The 23562-nt window shown below is 55.5% G+C and overlaps 1 protein-coding gene across 3 annotated transcripts in view; it reads right to left on the bottom strand.

Annotated features, from left to right (window-relative positions):
* PRKCZ (protein kinase C zeta) overlaps positions 1–23562 on the bottom strand; it is a 93422-nt gene that overhangs the window by 48892 nt on the left and 20968 nt on the right. The window lies entirely within an intron of this gene.

Genomic DNA, 23562 nt, shown 5'->3' with positions numbered 1-23562 from the left:
ACAGGCCGACAAGGCAGCATCGACGCCTCCATTTTCGAGGCATGGCTGCCTAGCTGCTAAAACCTTCGCAATGTCTGGACTTCAGGTCAGGTCTGCATTTCCAAAGCCTGTTTGACCCTTCACCTCCAAGGAGCGGAGCTACAGACACGAAGAAACACAGCAGGTAGGAAAACGTACACGCACACAGCAGAAGTCCCATGGGCCTGCCTAGCTCAGGCTTGGGTCACGTGACAGTTCTGCCTTCCCAGGGCCCTGTCCTGGTGGGGTGAAGGGCAAGCAATGGGGTGCTGTGACCACTGCTGGGAAGCGCAGCAGAGCAGGGAAAGGGGGCTCGAGGGTGTGGGTGCTGGACCATCACACCAGCCTTCAAGACAGGCACTCCTATCACCTCATTTCACAAGAAGGGGAACTGAGGCCCCGGGAGCCTGACATCTATTGTCCTGGGTCCCACAGTTGGTGACTGACACAGGCCAAGCCTAGCTGAAGTGGCCTGGCTCATGGTCTCAACAGCTGAGCTAGAATGAAGGAATGAAACACACAAATTGAAAAGAGAATAAGTAAATTTGCATCAGGGCCTCCCCCATGGGAGGTTACACCTGCGGTGTCACGAGCAGGTCCAAGGAGAAAAGGAGGGGCGTCAGCAGTGCACTGGGGTCCAGGGCCCCACCTGGAAGGACGAGGAGGGACGATGTCCACTGGCCTCTATCCAGTTAGAGGACCTGGCTAGTGTATTTTTTTAAATTTCTTAAATCATGTTTGAGATTCAAAACAGCCTTAGTAATTAAGCACACAAAGTGGCCTGTTTCTCTTGGAAATTAAGCCTTTTGAAAGGTTTTAAGAATTTCCTAGGGGAAAGCCCCTAGGTGTCACCACTACAATTCAGATTCAAAGGTTTACGCAAAGGTAGAAGGACCCTGAGGTCAGGAAAGATGGCGTCTGCCTGCCAGGGGGCAGGGCAGGCCCCGGGCCACTCAGGATGCCCGCCAAAGAGGTGCCATTTTAATGTCCTTTACAAAACATAGGGAAGAAAGGCACTCTCATGGGGACAGCCTCTCACGTGCCTGGAAAGCGAGAGGAAGCCACCTGGAGCACCTCGTGGACACTGCCACTGGTCAGCCTGTCGGTCATGGGGTCAGATGAAAGGGAGGTACCGAGGGCAGAGCCTGGGCGTGTATCCCCCTCTCCCTGTGAGGCCCCACTTTTCAGCCCGAGTGACCACCGGGCTCCTGAGCTGGGAGGCCTGTTCCCAGTGCGTCCCCCAGAGTGATGCCCCCACTTCCTCTGCTCACCTCTCCTAAGACCGACTTGCAAACTGTGTCACCCACATCTCATTCACAGAAGTGGACACGAGAGAGCCGGCGTCCAAATGAGGTCGTTCTCGGAGAGGGGACGTCGCGACATTGAGACCCGGAGGCAGAGCCCTGGGAGCCAAACCCAGACCTAGAAGACCAGGGAAGCAGCCAGCAGGAAAGGGCAGCTGGGGGCTGGGGGTACAGGGGGCGGGGGCAGAGGAGAGGTCCCAACCTGCAGCTGGTGGCTGTCACGTGAGCAGGGTGACAAAGCGAGACTCGCCAACACAGAAGCTGCTGCCTCGTGGACTCCGTGGCTACTGCAGATGGTCCCCTGACGTGCACGTTTTTCCATGTGGCACATTTTGTAAAAACTTAAACAAAACCACCTCTACCACCGCAAAATAAAACCAAACCAAGCAAAAGCTTGCAGCATGAGTTTGGGAGCGAAGGGTCAGCCGTGGACGTCTCCTGTCTGCCTCTGGGCCAGGGTGTAAAGAATTACAATTATTGTTAAGTGTTAGGGAGACACTGGGGTATTTCATATTTGACAGGGTTGGAAGAGCTTTGAGAGGATGAGACAATTCACGGCGTTAATGAGCAGGTCCAAAGCAGGGTGCCCGTCACCCAGTGGGCACAGCTCATGGCTACCATGGTCGTCTTTTTCCACAAGGCATCCTTACCCCACTTTCATTACTTTGAAAATGTACTGCAAGACTTTTCTGCTCCTTGCAAGTACACCGATTTAGCTACACATGGACAACTACCCTTCAACTTAATTGGAACAGGAAACAGGTCACTCCCAGGTTTTCGTTTCACTGAATGAACTCTTTAAAGGCTCACAAAATGCACAACTAATGGGCGACCACAGACTCACGCGTGTCACCCACCCAGCTCCCACCCTCACCTCTCAAGGCTGTTCTGTCCCTCGGGGCCTCCCCATTCCTCTACCTGGCCACCATCCCTGCCCCCCAGGGCCTTTGCACATGCTGTGCCTCACACCTGAAGAACCACACCTACTCTTCCCACAGCCAGGTCGTCCTGTCCTCTGAGCTTCACCTCACGGGCCACCCCTCCTCGGGCCATCCTGGAACCATGGTACCAGCCACACCCACCCCAACCAGTGTTTCTGTCTTGGCTCCGCTGTGACGGCCACCTGCATTAATTATGACTCGGAACTTTAAATTGCCTGTCTGCTGTGCATGTCTGCTCGTTAACGAGGGGCGATTAGAAGTATATCCTCCCGATCACTGCGCTCCCAGCGCCCGCCCAGCCCAGGCACCCAGGCGCCGCCATCAGTATATGTGGAATGAATGAACAAATGAACGAATGAATGAATGAATGGCAGAGCTCTAGGGAGAACTCTCCGGAATGCCATCCTGAGAACAATCTCAGACAGTGAAATAACAGACCCTTCATTGGCTACCTTGTGCTACAATTTAATACTGATTTCCTAATTTACTATCCCAGCGATTCGGGGGAGGGGCAATGTCACCTGCTGGGAGATGAACTGGGTCACACAGAGCTGTGTGGCTCCAGGAACCGGCTTCTCCCACAGAACGTCTCGCAGAGCCCAAATCACAACACAGATAAAGGTGGTATGTGATTAGCTTCAAAGCAGTAAACGCCTTATTATTCAGGCAATTAGTGAGCACAGAGCTGCTTGTTCACAGAGTCTTCTTGGAGGCCAGCGGACAGCTGTGGTTTCTGTCCGGTTGTTTGGCTTGGATGGTTCAGAGTTGAAAAACCTGATTCAGCAGTAAACTGACCAGCAGCTTCAAGGGCAGGAGCGGGGGGGTTGGTTTCGAAGGTGAGAGAACTGCCAACCACCTCCCAGCCACAGCCCATCTTTTCAGAAAGGCTCCGATGGCAGCAGCACAGCTCCGATCTGTCCCCAGGAGCCGGCACACCTGGTGCACCTGCCCTGCCGTGTCCCACCGCGCACAAAGAGAGGTTCCAGGGGCTGCTCTAGGCCAAAGCAGGGTCGCAGCCCCAGCTGAAATGCAGTGTTCCTCACACTCACGTTTTCCCAGACGTGTTTTTCTTTCAGTACAGCATCTCCTGCATTTGGAGAAACAGTCTGCAGGCCAGCACATCACAGGGCTGCACCCCAGTGAGAAGCCACGCACCGGACAGCTGGTGCCCGGGTGACTGAGTCACCTGAGGGGCCTGGCCGCCTGTCAGGCGGTCAGTCTTCTCCTCGAGGATGCCCGGTCCCGGGGGCAGAGGAGGACCTGGCTCGAGCTCCCACGCCCTCCGTCAGCCCAGAGAACCCTCTGTCACACCAGAACGTAAGGCGACCCAGCCCTCCAGCACGGCCACATGCCTGACACCAGCACACGGGCTTTTACACGCAAGCTGTCACGGGGTCTCCACAATCCTGAGAAGCAGCGATCTCAGTGCCTCCCGTGATGAGCGGGAGCCACGCCCATGGGCACGTACCTTCTCCAAGACCACCAGCTCCTGGGGAGGGAGTGTGGCTGCCTGTGCCACCAGCTCTGCCACCCCCCAGTGTCCACCTGACAACCTGCCCCAGGCAGCAGCAGTGCCGGGTCCCAGGGCACGCTGCAGTCCACCGGGGGCCAGGGCACCACAACCCTTCCACAACGAAGGTCAGGGTGGGCCCTGGGCCCGGGAGGAGGCATGGGCGTCAGACAGGACCTTCATCAAAAAGGAAGAGAAACCTGCTTTGTCCCCTGGGGGAGCAGGAACCACTGACAGCAGGAGGGCAGGGCCCCCAGGCGCCACGTCAGCTCCTCCTTCTCCCCTGGTCTGTGCTCGTGGCTGGGCCCTAAAGCCACGCTTTCCGCCAAGACAGCAGACACGCAGTCCCTGCTCGCTGCACAAGGATTCCCTGTCCCCCAGCTAGGATGCCGCTGGGTGACGTCAAAGGACCTGCTCAGTGACAAGCGCTGTTAGAACCCACCTCTGCTGTGATAAATCACACAAACCAGCTGCACGGATAGTAATCAGACTTTCTGACTGTTCTTTTCCCTCCAAACACTGCAAAACGCAACAGGAAACAGGCCTGACGCCAGGAGCGCCCAGTTCCTGAGTCTGAGCCCCTCCCTGAGCGCCACTCGGTAACTCAGAGGTTCAGCAGAGACTGAGGGCAGAGCGGACGACCCCCCAGGTCTGTGCTGGAGGAAAAGCCAGGAGCTGGGCAGGCAAACCTGGCCGTGGGCACGGGAGACGCTCACATCCACATTCTCCGCTCACGGCTCACAGCCCAGGCCCGTGGTGCGTGGCACGGCGGCAGCTGCACCGAAGCGGCTGAGATCTCCCTCCAGGAGCTCTGTCACCCCCCACTCAGAAACACGCCAACCACGTCAACACACACTGGCACTGAGTGTGAGCACCAAGGACAGGCTGGTGCCGGGGACGTTTCCACATCGTGGCACTAAATCCACGTGATTATGTTGTGTCCACATCCGCCACCTGAGGAAACCGAGGCCCTGAGAGGTGACTCCCCTAAGGTGACAGCAGGAGGTGAGGGTCTGTCCCACGCACACACCCGTGCTCCGAGCTGCCTGGCGGCCAGGCCTGTATGCTGTGGCTGCTTCCAGACACTCAACGACCTCAGACCTTGGCGTGAGTCCCTCAGGCCCCCACAGAAACTGCCGCCCTGATCAGGGGATGAGCCACAGGCTCAGGAGGAAGAAAGGGAGCAGCTCCTTCACCGCAGCACCCGCCCTCTTCCCCCCACACCCCGAGTCAGACTGCGGGGGGGGGGGCGCCCGTCTTGTGTCCAACTGGGTCCTCCGTCCAGCTGACCCCTGCCTGCCTCCCTGGGAGGAAGGGCCCTGCCAGGCCGACGGTCCAAACACTGAGCTCACCCCTGCAGGACCCCCGGCCCCACAAGTCCACTGTCAGCAGGTGTGCGCGCCAGGCCCGCCCAGGCCCCCGGCACACTGGCGACAAAGCCGACCAGGTAATATGCACGGCCAGGTGGGCACAGGGTAACTCTTGGTGCCTGGGGCCGGGCCCACGTCGGGCACTGACGGAGACTGGAGGGCACGGGAGAGGACGCAGGGACGCCTGAGTCACATGTCATTCTTTCCCTCCTTAGTCTTTCTTGAACAAGTTGAAAACAGTCATTTCCGGGGCAGTGTGCTTCTTTGCTCTCCCAGACCCACAGCGGGCGCTGCCTCTGCAGCGAACCATGGACGGGCCAGCCACCCCCAGTGAGCTCACAACACGTGCTGGGCTCCCGCCACGACCGGGGGCACCACTTACGGGAGGAGAAAGCCACCAGGACAGCCCAGGACTGAGAGGTCCAGAGCTTGGAGCTGGACCATCGCAGAATCCACAAAGGACCTGGGAGGCCGTGATGTGCTCCCGACCTGAGGATGCCACACACTGTGTGAGGCAAGAACACAGGCGCCCCCGAGACGGTGTGGCCAGGGCTCAGGCGACCTGGCACCCAGCAGAGACACGGCTCAGGCCCCTGGGTGACCGACAAACCCGCAGCCCAAGACCTGGGGACGAGCGCCTGTCCCCAGGCTCCCAGGACAGCTCAGGGTGCTGCAGGCTGGGCTGGTGAGCGGCATCCACACCACTGCTCAGCAGGGGCAGGGGGGCCCCCAGGGAGCACTGTGTACAGGACGCAGAGCGAGAGATCAAAAATGAGCTTTAAGAAGAAAGAAGTCAAGGCCGAGCGCAGCCGAGCCGGGAGATGGGGCCCCAGACAGGAAAGGAGGCCGCAGCAGAAACCCAGGGAAGACGGCACCCCACGACTGAGCAGCAGTGAAGGCTGCGCCCCCTGTGTGGCCAACACTTGTCCAGCACATCCACACACCCACACACCCTCCCACGTGAGAACACGCAATGAGGGGAGGCCAGGGCCCCAGGGCCACACGGCTCACACTGGACCTGGGTGCTTTCCAGCTCTCGCCAGAGATGGGGTCCGGACAGTGGGGTGCTGCTCCTGGGGTGGGGGTGGTGATGGCAAGGAGAGCCGCTCCAAGACAGTACGTGCACTGGGATAGAACATTCTGGAGAACGGGAGGGTTCCCATGAGAGGTGGCTGCCCCAGATATGACAAACAGGGAGGGTCATCAAAAAGGGGGAGGGGACAAAGGGGGGTGTCTGGAAAGAGACGTGGCCCTTGAACTCAAAGTCGGAGACAGTCCTGGGAATCAGGGCACTCCCTCCCCCGCACCCCAGACTCAGCTGCAAGTCCCCCTCTACCTGGTGCCTTCCCTTGGGGTGTCCACGCTGTGCCCCACCCAAGCAGCCCCACCGAGGCAGCTGGACTGGCAGGTAGGGAGCAGGGAGGTTCCTCTGCGAGATGCCGGGGGGTTGGGTCCTCGGGGCTCATCCCCAGCATGCCCTCTTCATGCCACCATGCTCGGGGGCCAGGCAGGGACCCAAGCCCCAGGGCCCTGGAGACATGGGTTCTGAGTGTCCTGCACTGATGCCCATGTGGCTGCCCTGGGCAGCGTCACTTCTGAGGACACAGGAGCATGCGACCCTAGGGCCACCTACTGTCCCGCCAACACCAGGGCTGTTTCCAGGGGAGCCAGCTATGGCAGTTCCTCAACCCTCATGACAAATAGACCCACCCACCCCTAGAGAAATGGGTGCCAGGGTGCTGGCCAGGCCACAGAGCCCACAACAAGCAGGAGTCTCGAGTCACTGAGAATTAACTGCTGCCAATGCTGCACCCAGAGTCCCCACACGGAGCAAGTCGGGGTCCCCTCCAACATGGTCGGCCCTGTCCAGGGGACCCCGAGGATCCAGGGGGACCCCAGGCTTCGCCATCCAAGAGAAGGCTGGGTCCAAGCAAGAGACTGAGGGCTGGCACAGAGGAACGAGGAGGCCAGGAAGAGGGGGGGGGGCGTCTGCACTGTCCATTCCTATGTGCACAACACCCACTTGTCTACACCTGTCTATCCCATGACACAGCGTCCACACCTGCCTGCTCGCACCCACGGCCATCGCACCTGTCTACACAGCATCCACGCACGCCTGTGCACACCTGTCTGCACCCAGGAGGAGGCACTTTTCAAGGGGGCAGGTGCTGTTGGCCTGCCATTAAAGCCAACCAGACAACCCAATTAAAAAATGGATGAAGGACTTCATGGGCCATTTCTGCAGAGAAAACGTGCACGGCCCGGGAAGAGGTGCTCACATCCCCAGCTGGCAGGGAAACGCAATTCAGAACCACCTGAGACACGGCTCCACACCCACTGGGATGGCCACCACCAAAGCAAACAGAAAGCAAGTGTCAGCGAGGACGTGAAAAAACCAGGGTCCTGTGCACTGTTGGCGGGAAGGTGCAGCTGTGATGGAAAACGGTGTGGAGGCTCCTCAGAGTTAAACACAGAGCAACCGGATGACCCAGCAACCCCACTTCCAGCTTGTCCCCAAAAGGGCTGAAAGTGGGGACCTGAACAGAGACGCAAACACCCACGTTCTCAGCAGCGCTATTCACAATCGCCAAAGGTGGGGACCACCCAAGCGTCCACCAGCGGGTGGTGTGTTTGCATGTGGGGTATCACGCGGCCTTGAGGAGGACGTAGGCACTGAGCCCGCCACCCTGTGGCTGGTTCTAGAGGACGCTGCGCTGAAATAACTAGTCACAAAGGACATGGAGACAGTTCCGATTTGGGAAGATGGAGAGCTCCGGAGAGGATGGTGGGGACGGCCGCACAACAGGGTAAGTGTGCTTGGGGCCCGAGTGTGCACTGGGCAATGGTCAGCACGGTGAATTGTAACTGACGTGTGTATTTTACTGCAAGTTAACAACGGTGCTGGGCTGGATTTGGGTCATGGGCCATAGTTCTGTGACTCTTGTGTTAAAATACACCCATCTGATGGCACATTTGGCTTTTAAAAAATTGGCATTTACAACGACCATCAATAATACGCTTAGGTCATGTCAAGAAAAGGGAGGTTCTGCAAATTGTACAGAAAATTAAATTAATACAGTTAAAATATGTGTATGGAAAAAAGCCTGGAAGTAAATTAACTAAACGTTACAAACGAAGACAGAACCCGACACAAGCTGGAACCCTGGACGCGATGGCCATTCTGGGTGCTTCCTTCCCACAGGCAGCTCAGCTGATGCTCAGACACCACACCAGGTCTGGGGGAAAAACACACGCGTGGGAACAGGACACAGGAGGCAAGGCTTGCTTTGTTTGTACCGTGCAAGGGGCCTCCTGCGAGAAAAATCACGTTTCTTCAAAACCGTCCGAGTGCAGGGCTGCCCAGTGAACGGCCCTCCCTCGGGGGCCCACGACCTGGAGGGAGTGGCTGCAGGTGAGGACGCCACAGGCCAGCTCTGTGCTCGTGGAGGTGTGATGACCCTGCAGGGACACTGGACATGGGGCCCTGACACTCGGCATTTGGGTCAGCAGGGTCCTCTGGTCAATCGTACACCGTCCACTATCACCTAAGTCAAGAGGTGGGCGTGGGGGTTTGTGTGGCACCCAGCAGCCCTGCAGATAAGTCCCCCACCTACCAGATGGCTCTATTTCACAAATTTTTAAATGATCAAACGTATTGCTGTTTTTTGATAGAGTGATTGCTCTTCTGGGATTCTGCACTGAGGTAACAAAACACAGCCTGAGATTTCCTCCTGGGAATGCTGGCTGGAGGACCTCGGTGAGGGGACACGCTGCCCAGGTGACCGGTGAGTTCAGAGGACCCACCGCCCTCAAGGGAATCCTAAACCATTAGCTAATAACCAGGAGGAATTCTAACTAACCTGATGTCATTAATATTTTCTTAATATTAATAAGCATACAAGGCTAGAATATATTTTAAAATGGTATGTCCCCCAGGGAGAACCACGGGGGCAATTAAAATGTGTTTCCTGACATTTGGGTGCATGTTTCAAATTTCCAGGTTCAACGTGTGCTGCTTTTACCACCAGAAATGCCGCTCTAAGTACACAGTGGAAAGTCCGTCCTTTCTGGTATTGTCACCACACTTCCTCCCGAGACACCGAGTGAAGATGCTGCAGCCGCGAAGGCTTCTGGGTGGCCGAGCGGCACACGTGACTCGGCCGGCTGGCTCGAAGTTCCCGCAGCCTGACCCAGACAGCAGCAGTGACACTCCAGCCAGCCAGCGGGCAGCGCTGCTGCAGCCCAGCCCTGACCAGTCCTGGCGGGGCCTGGGGACCTCAGGAGGCACCCTGGTGTAAGGAGGGGTGGCAGGACCCTGCACCCACCACTTGTCACGAAGGGACTCTTCACTGAAGGAGGTCCAGCAAATGTCCATGGAGGACACACCCGAGGTCAAAGCAGATGGACCCGCCCCCCCCCGCCCCCCCGTGGAGGCCACAGTCTGGGGGGAGGGGCACAAGCCTGTGTGTTGGGGGAAGGAGGAACGGGGGAGCCTTCATGTAGGGAGCAACGGCCTTTGAGCAGAGACTCCAAGGAAGGAACGGGGGATGGGAGGGAAGGATGTGTGAAAGGGGGTGGGGAGGAGAGACCATGGGGGAGGGAAGGGGGGTGAAACGGGCAGACCTCTGGTATGAGCTGCAGAGGTTCAAGGAGCAGTGAGAGGCCTGCCTAACCAGAGAGAAGTGGGGAGATGAGTGGGGGAGGGGAGTGCAGGAGAGAAAGTGACAGGGAGGCATTGAGGGGGTCATGGCCAAGTGGGGCTGTCTACAGGCTCCTTCAGCCTGCAGGGGTGGGGCCATCCAGGTGAGGGAGGCAGAGCCCAGGCCAGGTAGATGAGGAATCTGCTAAGTGACCTCCCTAAGGTCACATGTGAGGGAAGCACCAGAACCGAAATTTGAACTGGGGTAGCATCTAAGACACAGCCCCCCTCACCAGCACACGGGACAGCTAGAGAAAGCCACTATTCAGAACTGGCCCCGAACTGGTCAGAACAAAGGACGCCTTCAAACCATGTGTCCAGGCAGCCAACACGTGCCAGTCACCACGCAGCCTGCCCCTCACGCCTGTCCCGGCGACTCCCCTCCAGATCAGCCCTCCCCGGCTGGGGGTGCCCAGATGCTGCCCCCCCAGCACCAAGTGGCCTGGATGGAGCGGGGGCTCCCTACCCTGTTTCTGGGAGTCAGATGTTTTTCCTTAGCTGGTCAGTCCCAAGGACTCTCCTCTCCAGAGACAGCAGAAGGCGGCAAAACCCTTTCCCTTCCCAAAATGCCGGTTTTGAGGAAAAGCTACATCTGAGTTCCTCATTTATTCTTTTTACAATAAATCTTTCTGATGACATAATACACACCGCTCAGGTATCCTGCTATATTCCTCTGGTACCACGACACCAGTTTTCTGGATGGTGAGATAAGACCAAAATAACTTCTGCAAAAATAACGGCTTCACGAGAGTCCCTCAGTGCAAAGGTTTCAAGCGAGTGGCACAGAAGCAGGAGAACCACACGACGTCTCGGACCGCTGTCCAAGGTGCTGACCTCAGGGCCCGCGTGCTGGGCCCTCCCCCTGGTAATACAGGAACCCAGGGCAAGGCCTTGACCTGGTAAGACGCAGTGCCCAATGCTATTGGGCATTTCCTGTTTCTTACAGAACTCGTCTGTGTCTCACAGCAGAAGGTGGAAGAGCTCTGGAGGCCACACAGTGGGACCACAGTAACACTTCTGATCTGCACCGTAAAGATGCTTAAGAGGCACCTGTCACAATGACCACACCCGGATGCCTGCCGACAACACCCAAAACTGGCAGGACGTGGAGCAGCAGGTGGTCAGTCACTGCTGGGGGGACGCAGGCGGTGTGGCCACTGCGGGACACAGCTGGGTTTTACAAAACTAAACAGACTCGCATCTAGGATCCAGCAAGCATGGTCCTCAGTGTTTGCCCAAAAGAGCTCAACACTCACATGCACACAAAACCCGCACATGGACGTTGACAGCAGCTTTAGTCATAATCACCAAAACTCGGCACAACCCACGTCCTTCAGTGGGTGACGGGTAAACTGTGTCCATCCAGGCAATGGGACACGATTCAGTGACAAAGAGAAACGAGCTGTCAAGACATGAAGAGATGTGAGGAACCTTAAACGCACATGACTAAGTGAGAGAAGCCAGTCTGAAAAGGCCATACAATGTAGGATTCCAACGTTCTGGAACGACATCCTGGAAAAGCACACCTACTGGGACAACACAAAGATCAGCGGTTGTCAGGGGTTAGGGGGCGGGAAGGATGAATGGGGGGGCACAGAGGACGTTTAGGGCAGTGAAATTATTCTGCGTGACACTAGAATGGTGGACACGTCATTATAAACCCACAGAATTTACAACACCAAGACTGACCCTCACATAAAGTATGGACCCTGGTGGTGGTGACGGGTCAGTGCAGCTCCGTGGGCTGTAACGTGCACTGTCTGTGGGGCGCTAACAGGGGGAGGCTGTGTGGGGTGGGGGGCACATGGGACATCTCTATGCCTTCCCCTCGATTTTGCTGTGAACCTAAAACTGCTCTAAGAATAAAATCTTAATCAAAGCGATCATAAAAAAGGCTAAGATGGTAAATTTTCTACTTTTTACCACAGGTAACAAAAGATGATGTATCAGGAGTGTAGGACAGCATATGTTCTGCGGCGTCTCACTGGCTGCTACGCTGCTCTGTGTGACAGACAATTACCAATCGCTGACCTCCAGCGGTAAGGCAGAAACAGTTATTTTGAATAAAAATTGTATCTAATGAAAAAAAGAATGGCTTATCTTAGAAAGTGTGAGAATCACGGTGTCTCTGGTCACAAATCTCGAGCAGGATTACAGACAGCTGACTTGTGTGTGACAAGCTGCGCTTTACACATTTCCACAGGAATATTGAATGAAGCCACACATTTCACTCATCTCTAAAAAATTACAGTGTGAATGAAGGTAACGCAAGCTTCCTAGAATGTGTGCCTATGACGAGCACTTTGCCAAGAAACGCGGTTAACGCACGACCGTCATCTCAAAGAATAACACTGCAGAAGGCTCACTGCACAAGACTTGAGATGTTCTGAGGTCTTACAGAACTTAGAGGAAAGAAACTGAGATTTCCCCCAAATTTGAAAACAATCCTAAAAATTTATGTGACATTACCAATAATTTGTGAGACTAAAGTAAAAGATTTTCTAAATGGCCAAAAAGTAAAAATTTGCAACTATATAACAGAAGAAACTGCAGTACAGTGGTACCTCAGTTTTTGAACATAATCCATTCCGAAGACCGTTCGAGTTCTGAAACGTTTGAAAACAGCCGACAGCGAGGCCTGAGGGTCTTGCACTCAGCGGGAGCCACGTGACATGTTCAACTTCTGAGGCGTGTTCGAAAACTAAAGCATTTACTTCCGGGTATACGGAGTTCGTAAACCAAAATGTTCGTCAATGGAAACGTTTGAAAACCGAGATACCACTGTAATTACCTTTAAAATTTCTCTAGAAAATATTGCAACATTGTCATTTGAGAAAACAACAAGTTTGAAGCTACAAAATACTGGGGAGAAAGTATTATAGGACCATGCCCAGCAGACATCTAATGATAAGTCTAATTATTGCCATCTTCCTGGATTTTGTGATACTGTTGGTATTTAAAAATTTTATTTACTTTGATTTGTATTCTCATCCTAAATATACACACATTCATGTCTTAGAAAAACGTAGACAAGTGTAAGAAAGTTGAGACGGGTAATATACGAGGCTACCCTTTATGCAACAAAGAGGAGTAAATAATACACACACACTTATTTTTACAAATAGAAACAAAGGAAGGATAAGCCAAAAAAATGAACTAATGTGGGTACCCATGGGATCGAAGTTACATGAACAGGAGTCTTTCCTGTCGTTATTACTTTTGAATCATGCTAACGTTTTACACAACCCATAAATATAACAAAATTTAAAAGAATGGGGTAAATACCCTAAAACTGAATGCAAACAGAAATAAACTCAAGTGACAATGACATTGTAACACAGCCACGCAGGTGACAAGCATCCACGCTGACACCAGGACACCGCGCCCACCTGCACTGACACAGAATGCAGTCTGAGGACAAAGGGACCCTGAGGGACCCTGCCGTCCCTGAGCAGCTGGCTCGGTGCTGACACGGCAGTTCTGAAACTGCTCAGTCCGGTCCGGGTCTGAGTGACGCCATGAGAGCGAATGGACAGGCTGGGCTCCCTGATGCGTGTGGAGACGTGGGGGCAGCACCGGGTCCAGCATGAGCCCAGAGCCCCAGCCCATACCCTACTTTCCCAGTTCCCTTCTCCCCCAAAGGACGGCCCGTTGCCGGAGGACCTGGACCGCACATGGTGACCCTGGGGACCATCAGGCCAGGAACGCCCGAAGCTCACGGGAGCAGCTTCAAGGGACCCTGCCCGCCTCACACAGGAGAGCTCAGGAGTGACAGAAAGGGAGTTTCGGAGCCCCCGTCCCCGTCCATACTGGCCTCACAGTATCTCAGGCAGGGAGGGGAGAGGGGACGTCCCTTCCTGGCAGCACATGCCAACTCACACTGGTAAAGGGAATGACAGAAACAGCTGCCACGTTAGCCCCAAGCAGGGATGCTTGGGTCGGGCACACCCACGAGTGAGCGTGGAAGCCACCGGCGAGGGGGCCCGATAGCAGCCGCCACTGACCTCACTGTGGTTCCAAGGTTCCACTGTCCGAAGTAAAATCACTGGCTGGCACTAGCTTCAAGCATCTTCAGATAAAAAAGGATTTTGAAAAAATACAATAAACAAAAGCATGGTTTGCCAAAGCGGAGGTTGCAGGCGCTGTGGAGGAGGGGTGGGGTTTTGGCCCTGTCGCCAGAAACCACAGGTGGGACCCAAGACAGCCAACCCCTCGGAGCCTGAGTTCTGATGACCTGAGACCACACAGTGCAAAATGCTGGTACAAATGCACCTCCATTCTGTCACCTGGGCTTTCTGTGTGTCACTAGCTGTGCCTGACTCACTGCAGTGCAACCCACGTCCTCAATCTCCGGTCACATAAGTCCAAAAAAGTACTGAAAACACTACTGATATATTCCTGTTAGAACAAAACCCCACCCAAGGAAGTACAACTGAATGACACAAAAACTAAGGGTGGGGGCTGACACTGCAGCAGACCCCAGGTGCCTCCCGATGCCCTCCCGCCCTTCGCCCCAAGCCGATGACTCCGAGCTCACCGCTCCCTGTGAGTCTATTTCTGCCCTCCTGACACACTGTTCCCCACCATGTTGCAGTGCCCTCCCCGAGCTGGTTCACCCCGAGAAGAACCCTCTGTACTCTCGACTGCCTCCCCTCCCCCTCCCCAGCGGACCCAGGAGCAGGGTGTGTGGGGCCAGAGGCAGCAGCAGACTCATGTCAGCTCAGCTGGGGCGCAAACAGCCCCCTGTGAGACTCGTCAGCCTCCGTGGCCCTGCTGACCTCCACGTGGCGACAGTGCGACCCTGCAGGCCCAAGTCTGAACAGCCTGGAGGGTGCAGCGTCCAGAGACAGTGGACTCAGAACGTCCTCTGCACCCCTCTAGTCCCTACCTACGTCCCCAGCTCAGAGAGCAGGGCAGGGGTGACCACGGACAAGCTGTAGGCCCCCAACACAAGGATGGCCCATCCGTGGGCCAGCCAGCGACACGTGTGCTCTGCCATACAAGGGGGCAGAGGTACCTGGCTAAGCCCAGCAAGATCTGGAGACCCTGCTGGGAGCCTCGGGGGGGGGGGGGGGGGGGGCAAACCGTGGCCATAATGAAAAGACAGCACCTGCCTCCTTCTCTCTCATGGCTCCCGAAGGTAGAGGGGAATTTCCACAGCACTTCTGGAAGCTCTGCAGAACTCAGTCGGCCAAGATTTCAACCCAGGAGTAGGAAAACGGCACAGACGTGGTTTCAAGGTTGCACGAACCTTTAAGAAATGACCCTTGTCGAGTTTGAGAGAAATGCGAAGGAAGAATACCCACATGTATCGATTGGGAAAGGCTGTTAAAACACCCCACGCTTTTCCAAACGTTGCGTTTTCCTCGAATACGTCAACCACTAACAGACTGTGGCAGAAGCGGGCAGGCCCCGCCGTCCCTAAGCCAGGCGTGACGAGCTTTGCAAAAATGTTGCCACCTTCTCACTCAGTTTTTTCTTTCTTTTTTAAAAAATTTATTGGGGTGACAATTGTTAGTGAAATTACATAGATTTTAGGTGTACAATTCTGTATTACATCATCTATAAATCCCATTGTGTGTTCACCACCCAGAGTCAGTTCTCCTTCCATCACCATATATTTGATCATTTTTTCTTTATTTTGAAGGCTAGTCATTTTTCATTAAAAAGGTGTAATTTCCGTTCAATGTTAACGGGTTTTAATTTTTAAATGAATGACTATTTCTCATTTTAAATCTCCAGTGCAGTAAATACTGATAAAGTCCACGTATCAAAGAACTCTCTGAGGTCCTCAGTGATTGCCACGAGCAGAGGGGGTCCTGGCATGGCTGGCCGAGCCATCAGACAGGCCAACAGCAGGCTGGGTGGCTGGGACTACAGAACAAAGAGAAAGAATGGGGCATCGAGTGGCTCCCGGTCTGCACCACCCGTGCAGTATCCCCCCTCGTACCAGCACCTGCTCCCCAACACCCCTGTACTTCCAGGGAGCCCAAAGCAGAGTCCCCCAAAACTCAATGCTTTCAGGCCAGCGACGTGTGAATGCTAACCCAGAGAGGGTACTGAATACTGGTCTCCACAATGTGACAACCTGAAAGGTCCCTTTGTCTCCAGACCTATCAAGAAGACAAGCAAGTGAGAGGGGACGGGCTTCGCACGAGGGCGACACTGTCCGTTCACCTGCGTCTCCTGGGTCTGCTGCCCGGAAGCTGCTCGTTACCTGGCTCAGGTGCCTAGTATCCACGTCAAGCTGCTACTCTGAAGGGGACAGACTGAGCCCATCAGGAAGGGTGACGTTTTCTGAGAGGCCGTAATTAACTCAATGGAACCGCCTCCGGGGACAGCTGGAGGAGCGGGTGCCAGCTTGAGAGCCACCGCGAGCATCTCTCCCAGTGCCACCTCCAGGGATGCCATGTGGCAGCATGAAATCAGCCAGGGAGGGAGCAGTCACATCAGGGTCCCCTCTGTCCTCCCCAGAGAGCCGGCTGCTGGACCCTTGGGTGATTAGTGACAGTCTACACCCAAATCCACTTTCCTTCCTGGCCAAGGTAACTCCCTGCAGTTTAAGGCAGACACCCGGACGGCAGCTTGCGAGTCGCTCTGCCGGTCCATCCTGACCCCACTCGAGCAGCCCGGCCCCACGCGTGACTGTGCCTCATGTTGCCCTGCACGGGCCCCTCTGCCCAGACACAGCACCACAGCGGGAAACAGGCACCCAGGACAGACAGAGCATGTGGGGGCAAGGTCAGGGCTACAGACATAAGGGGGCCCCTCCCAGCAGTCCTGGGGTGCCGTCCTGGGGCAACCGTGTGCTGTCCAATCTGGGAACCCAGCTGGAGCTGTGACGACCAGGGTCAAGCCTGTCGTGATGCCACCGCTATCAGAGTCACGAGGATGCTTCCAGAGGAGACTGCCTGTCCAAAGGTGGCTGCGCCGACAAGAACGGAGCTGCTGTGAAAGGCTGACCACCGCACGGCCCCTTCACCGCCCCTTCCTTGCTCCTGCCTTTGTCATCTTGGTGGGTGCGAGAGAGCGCCAAGGGCGAGGGGTCAGAGGCCAAGCCTGTGTCCAGGGCGGGAGAGGGTGTCTCCGGACCGAGGAGCCTGGCCAGCGCGTGTCTGCAGTGCGTTTCTGAGAAGAGGACAAACCAGGGGTCCATGCTGGAAGCCCCCATCTGGCAACAAATCCAAGGTCTGGAGAGGAGCCCGCCCTGTGCCCCAGGGTCCCCCCAAGCCTGTCCTCACCCCTCAGAGCCCTGGAGGCAGCACTGATAATCCCCCAGCACCCCACACCCTCCCCGGGACTCACAGGGCCACCAGGGCAGGGTCCACGCCCACAGCCACAGCTGCCCGGGACCTGCTCCTCTCCTGCTTGGCTGGAGGGGGCCCAGTGGGGGCAGAGCCCCCTGCCTTACCCTCCCACCTCTGACCCTCCCGTATCTCCCCTGCTGGCCCAGTCTGGCCCTTAGCGCTCCCCCCACCCCCACCAGGACCAAGCGGAAAGAGCTCCCAGTGGCCAAGGCTGGACCCGTGTGAGCATAAGTCCTAGCAGACTGGAGCCCAGGGGCAGAACTGAAACCCACGGGTTGTTTCCAACGTTAAGTAAGTCGACGACTGAGTAATAAATTAGTGGGAGACTCTCATTTCTGTCAACACCCCTGCAGTGAGGTAAACACAAGCCCTCCCCTCCACGGTGGGCACAGGGAGGAAAGGAAGCCTGCAGTGCAGACAGCTGGCAGGCACAGCTCAGCCAGGTATTACGGTCCCATCTGTGACAGGCCATGGAGAGCAGCACCCTGACATGATGAGATGGGAAGGGCAGCGCCCCTGGGGTCCCCTCCCCAAAACCCACACCCCAGTCTGACCGTGAGAAAAATATCAGAGCAACCCAGATAGACAGAGGGACATTCTACAAAGCACCCTCAAAGCCACCAAGGCCATGAAAACAAGGAAAGTGAGGAACCATCACAGCTCGGAGCAGACTGGAGACGTGAGGACTAAATGTCACGTGGGATCCTGGGTGGGACATTAGGGGGAAACTAAGGAAACCTGCATAAGGTGTGGACTTGAGCTAAGAGCAGCGTCTTGACATAGTTCATTAATTATGACTATTAATACACACACCAGGGCTGGCCCGGTGGCTCAGGTGGTTGGAGCGCCGTGCTCCTAACACCAAGGTCGCCGGTTCGATTCCCACATGGGCCAGTGAGCTGCGCCCTCTACAGCTAAGATTGTGAACAATGGCTCTCCCTGGAGCTGGGCTGCTGTGAGCAGCTGGAGGTTGGCGTGGGCTGCTGTGTGCTACTGTGTGCCGCCATGACTGTCTGGCAGCCAGCATGAGTGGCCAGCAACCATCGTGAGCTGCTGTGCGCTGTCGTGGGTTACCGTGTGCTGCCAGGAGCGGCTGGTGGCCAGCGTGAGTGACCGGCAGCCGGCAAGAGCTGCCGTGAGCTGCCGTGAGTGGCCGACCAACGACCAGCGACCGACTGCCTCAGCAGCGGGGAGCGCAAGGCTCATATACCAGCGTGGGTCACAGAGCTGTGTCCTACACAACTAGACTGAGAAACAATGGCTTGAACCAGAGTGTGTCGGGGGGGGTTGGGAAAAGGGGGGGGGGAAATAATACGCACACTAACGTAAAACGTTAATAACGGGACCTTGTGTTTTCCACTACTTGTTACCCTTTTCTGTAAATCCAAAACTGTTCTAAAAAACAGTCTATTAACACACACACACAGACACAAATATACACACACAGAGACACAGACACACACACACACACTCACACACACCTGTGCTACCAAAGCACTTGTGGGCCCACCAGCTCCACCTCCTCAGTGTCCCACCCATGCAAGAGGCAGAAGTGACCTACACCCACGACAGTCACCCCATAAGGGGTCATCAGAGAAAAACAAACCACAGCCTATCCCTTTAAGCCTCTGCTTCGTGCTTAGTCCCATGGTGACACGGGGCCCTTGGACGTGCTGGTTCATGATGTCCACACGTGCCCACGCCCACTGTGAAAACCCTTCCCAGGCCCAGGTCCCCGTGTGACTGAGCCTTGGAAAGGTCTAATCGACATGGCATCCAACAGCAGGGACATAGCTGGCACCTGCGCTCCCTCCAAGGCCACAGGCAGAGGAGAAAGGCACTGAAAACCCACAGCAGCAAAGAGAACAGGACAGGCAGCACCACGTGGGAGCTGGACAGGACAGCTGGTCACCAGAAGACTGAGGGGACTGGACCCTGAAGGTCCCGCGTCAGAGGCTCCAGGCATCAGGAAGTGGGTGCCCACGGCGCGGGCTGCACACCTCTGAGGAGGAGGCTCGTCCACCCCCAAAGTAGCCAGCGGAATGAGGGCTCGGCCTTGGGGACACCCCTGCTCCCCGCCAGCAGGACACTCCCAGGCACTTGGACCAGCCACCTGGGGGCGCCCAGGGCAGTCCCCGCAGGACCGTGATGTCCACAGCGGCCTGGTGCCCTCCATGTCAACGTGGACAGATGACCACGGTCACTAGGGGCAGAGAACAGCGGAGAAGAGGAACCCCAGCGGGAACGGAAGGGCCAAAGTAAACAAGAAGAGAGCACCGCCCAGCAGCGCCAGGTGTCACCTCATCCTGCGTCTACACTGTCGCTCTGAGCTCCGGCCGCGTGGTGGGCGGGAGGGCAGGCACAAGCACCTCACTGACTTCGTCCTCACAGGGATGGGTGCCATGCCCATGATGGCCACCCTGTTCACGAGGGAGAACCACAGCTGGACGGTGCTGAGACTGAGGTCACAGGCTGGCCAGCGGCACAGCGGGGGCCTGACCCCTCGGCAGAGAGCACAGACTCAGGCCCAGCCCGGAGGAGAGGAGTCCAGCTCCACACAGAGGCCGCCGTGAGCTGGGGAAACTGCTTGGCTTCTCTGCGCCTCAGGCGCCATTCTCGCCACAGAATAGAGACGACAATGGACGTACCTCATGAGCACTGTGAGGACCACAGTGTGAAGCCTGAAGTGCTCACTAACTTGCATAACTACGTTCCGGGGGCTTCTTGCCACCATTAACCTCAAAGGGACAGTGGGATCTTCCTTGTCTGAAACAGGAGCAGGACTCTGGTTTAACAAGGAAACGTCAGGGCACTAAAAGAGCGCTTGGAAATTAAAAACATAAGGACAAGAAAAAAAAACTTAATATTGATGGTTTGGACAAAAAAAAAAAAAAAAAAAAATTTTTTTTTTTTTTTTTTTTTTTTTGAGGGTATCTCCTGGAAAGTAAAATGGACAGAAATGGAAAACAGAAAAGAAAACTGGAGGACCAGTCTACGAGTTCCAACAAATGATCAGTGGTAGATCTAGAAAAAAGGTGATAGAGGGAAAAATCATCTAAGAAATAACTGAACAAAACCATCCCACGCCTGAATGTCCCAAGTTGCCACACTGAAAGATCCCAGCACAAGAGACAAAAAGAGGCCTCACACCACGGCGTGGCATCATGAAACTTGAAAGCACTGAAACAAAAGGTCTGAAGCACTTTTAGAAGAAAATACACACACGAAAGTCAAAATGTCTTCTGACTTCTCAATCAGACTGAAAGCTAAGGGAAAGTTACTTCCAACACAGGGTTCCACACCCAGCTAAACTAGAACCAAACCAAAGGCTGGAGCAAAAGCATTTTCAAACGAGGTCTAGGAAAATTTACCTCCCACGCCCCTTTCTCAGCATGTCCTGGAGGGTGTCTGAACTGGAGATTAAGCCAAAAAGGGGGCAGGGGGCCAGGGATGGAGGGTGCAGACAGAGACACAGAGATCCAGGGTGACAGCAAAAGGAGGTCCCAGGATACGCCGTGCCAGGGCACCAGTGGCACCGGGAGGGACGTGCCACACACATCAAGGGGCCTGCTCATCCACTGGGAAGATTATGGGCAAATTGGAGACAGGACTTCGAGAAAAGTCTGAGAAAGAAAATCAAAACAAATATGATCTAAAAGTTATATAGGAAAGGAAATGTGATGCTATTTATATAATCCATAATGATGCAAATGCTCAATGAGTAAACAATAAATGGTGACCTAACCCTGCTTGGAGATGGACGGAGAGCTGAAGTTCCAGAGACGGAGGGGAATAAGTCACGCCCCAAACAGAAAAGTGTTACTCAGCGATCTGGAAAAGATGCCAGGAACCTGCTGAGACCGAAAGTGAGCCCTCCGAGGGGTGGGGGAGGGGCGGGACACCTGTTCTCTCTTTAAACCACAGGGGCCTAGTCAACACCTTAAAAGAGAAACACTGAACTCAAAATTAACTTCAAAATATGAAGATAATGTACAATGTAAACTTCACACACAAGCATTTAGCAATAACAGGTTTCCTGACCAGGACGACTCCCAGCCTTTCCGTGCGCACCTGACCTCATCTGACTCTTTCAACAGTCCCGTTTCACAGACCAGTAAACAGAGGCGGGCACTCAGGGGGGCCGTCTGGGACCACACGACCAGGGCTGCCCTGGTAGGCACTGACCACCTGCTCTCCATCCCGGCCCCACACTGTGCATCCACGCACACACGGGGCAGCTCCATCTTGCTCCAAACCAAATCTTTTAAAACTTCCCACAGAAGAGACATTAAAAAAAGCAAACTTTAAAAAGACCAGACACATTCAAACCACCAAATTAGACAATAAAATATGCAATCGGGGTCCCCCCCACCCAACAGCATCCTGCGTACAATCTCATTCACCCAATAAATGAACAGAAATAAAACGAAGCTGAAACAGCCCCCGGGGCTGTCAGACTACAGTCACAGCACCTTTAAAACAACTACCAAGAAAGGACTTGCCACCAGGGTGGCATTCTTGCCTCTCCTGATTGTGACGCTCCCTTGGGGTAGACAGCCGCCTGGGGTGGGTTGGAATGGGGCTGGGTCAGCCTGGAAACCTCGGAGACATGGAAGGGACGAACAGATGAGCAGCCAGTCTTAAATGAGGTGCCCTGCTCTACGTACTTAGAATCATCCTAAAAACAAACCACCATACCCAAATACACCAGCCCCTGTATGAACAGTAACTGCCCTAACTTAATTACCAAAAACAATCTAAATGTTGCACAGGCAGTTGGTTCAGATGGGATATTTTGGACACAAATATCTTTTCCTGCCCCTCCCATAAACAACAAACTTTTCCTGCCCCTCCCATAAACAACAAACATTACAGAAGGCCTCCTTCATGCCAGGCCACTGGGCTGGAAGCACGAAATGCCTACCAACCCTCCTGGGGAGGTGGTGATGGGAGCAATGGCTCTAAGTACTGTTCACCCTGAAAGAGTGGAGGGAAAGGCACATGCAAAGGCCCAGTGGTCGCTGGGATGGAGCAGATGGGCCAGACCCGCTGGCCCCGGTCCCTGGGTCTTTCCCCATCAGTGAAGAGGAGAAGCACAAAAAGGAGACTTTCTCTGTCCTTTGGATATAAAAACCACAGCGTCATCCACCCTGGAACAAAGGTGTCTCCTCCATGGGGCTGGGAATGGGCCTGGCTATGGAGAGCCCTCATTCAGCCCCCCCACCCAGGACAGCCCCCTGCTCAGCACATCCTGGCTCTCAGTCATGGAAGGAGACAACTGCTACCTGCGTCTTTGGATTCTCAGCAGGGTTTGGGTACTGACCCCAGACCCCACTGCGCTGAGCCTGGGGAACGGTCCTCCCAATGGTTAGGCCTCCATGGGTTCCACTCAGTCTGGGTGACTAGTTGTGCCCAGCAGTCGAGACACAGCCTCACTTCTACAAACACATTCCAGGAAGCTTCTGAAACAGCCACAAGCCAACCCCCAAAGGAAGGCTGGCGGAGGGTGACATCCACCTGGCATGCCCAGTTGGGACTGACCGGGCCTCCAGGCTGCTGGGCTGATGAAGGTGGCTGTGGCTGCCCCAGAGGTGAGGTCTGGAAGGTTAGCCCAAGCTAGGAGTTGGGCAAACAGCACACACGACTCCTTACATAATTGCCAGCGGCTCCAAACTTTGTGAAGGCACCTGGTTGGCGGCCGAGGCAGCTAAGACAAGGCTAGTGAGTCCCCGCGGGTCTGCCTGGGACACAGGTACAAGTGACACGCAGCCACAGCCCTATCTGGCAGCATCAACACAGAATGAGGTTGTTATGGTTTTTGTCTTTTTTTTTGGGGGGGGGGCATAAGGTTAGCTCCTGCAACCTGTCCCCAGTTCATGGCTCTGACTAGACCTAGCCGAGGCCCTGAGGCCCGGAAGCCACTAGCGCCACTGGTCCCCTGCCATGCTCTGGGTCCCCTGGGCTATGCTCTGGGTTCCCCCAGCAGCATATGTGCAAGGAGGGTTTGTATGAGCCGAGCACGGCAACGTGTGATCTCGGGAAGGAAAGAGGCCAAGATGTCCCAGTCCTCCGAGGAAACCATGACACAGCTCGTCTCTGCCCACTGGCACGCACCCACGTGAGCCCACACCCTCCCTGCTCCACTTCCCTTTCCTGCGGCCCCGCACAGGGCCCCGCACAGGGCCAACGTTTCCTAATTCAGGGGTCCCAAACAGACGAGCTGGCCCTGCTGCTGTTGGGGGAGGGGCGCACGCGCCGTCCTCGAGGGGGACCCACCGCCAGCCCCCCCCCGCCCTGGCCGCCAGCCCCCCCCACACCCGTAGCCCGTGGTGGGGGGGCTGCCTGCTGTTGTTTGTCTTTTACAAAACACCTTGCAAAATGGACGTCAGAAAAGCACCCACTCCCCACTCCCC

Source organism: Rhinolophus sinicus, chromosome 14, assembly GCF_057876585.1.
Source record: "Rhinolophus sinicus isolate RSI-liver-muscle chromosome 14, RSI-T2T, whole genome shotgun sequence".
In the NCBI taxonomy this organism is placed as follows: Eukaryota; Metazoa; Chordata; class Mammalia; order Chiroptera; family Rhinolophidae; genus Rhinolophus; species Rhinolophus sinicus.
Note: the sequence above shows the minus strand (reverse complement) of the source record. Positions and strands in the feature narration are given on the sequence as shown.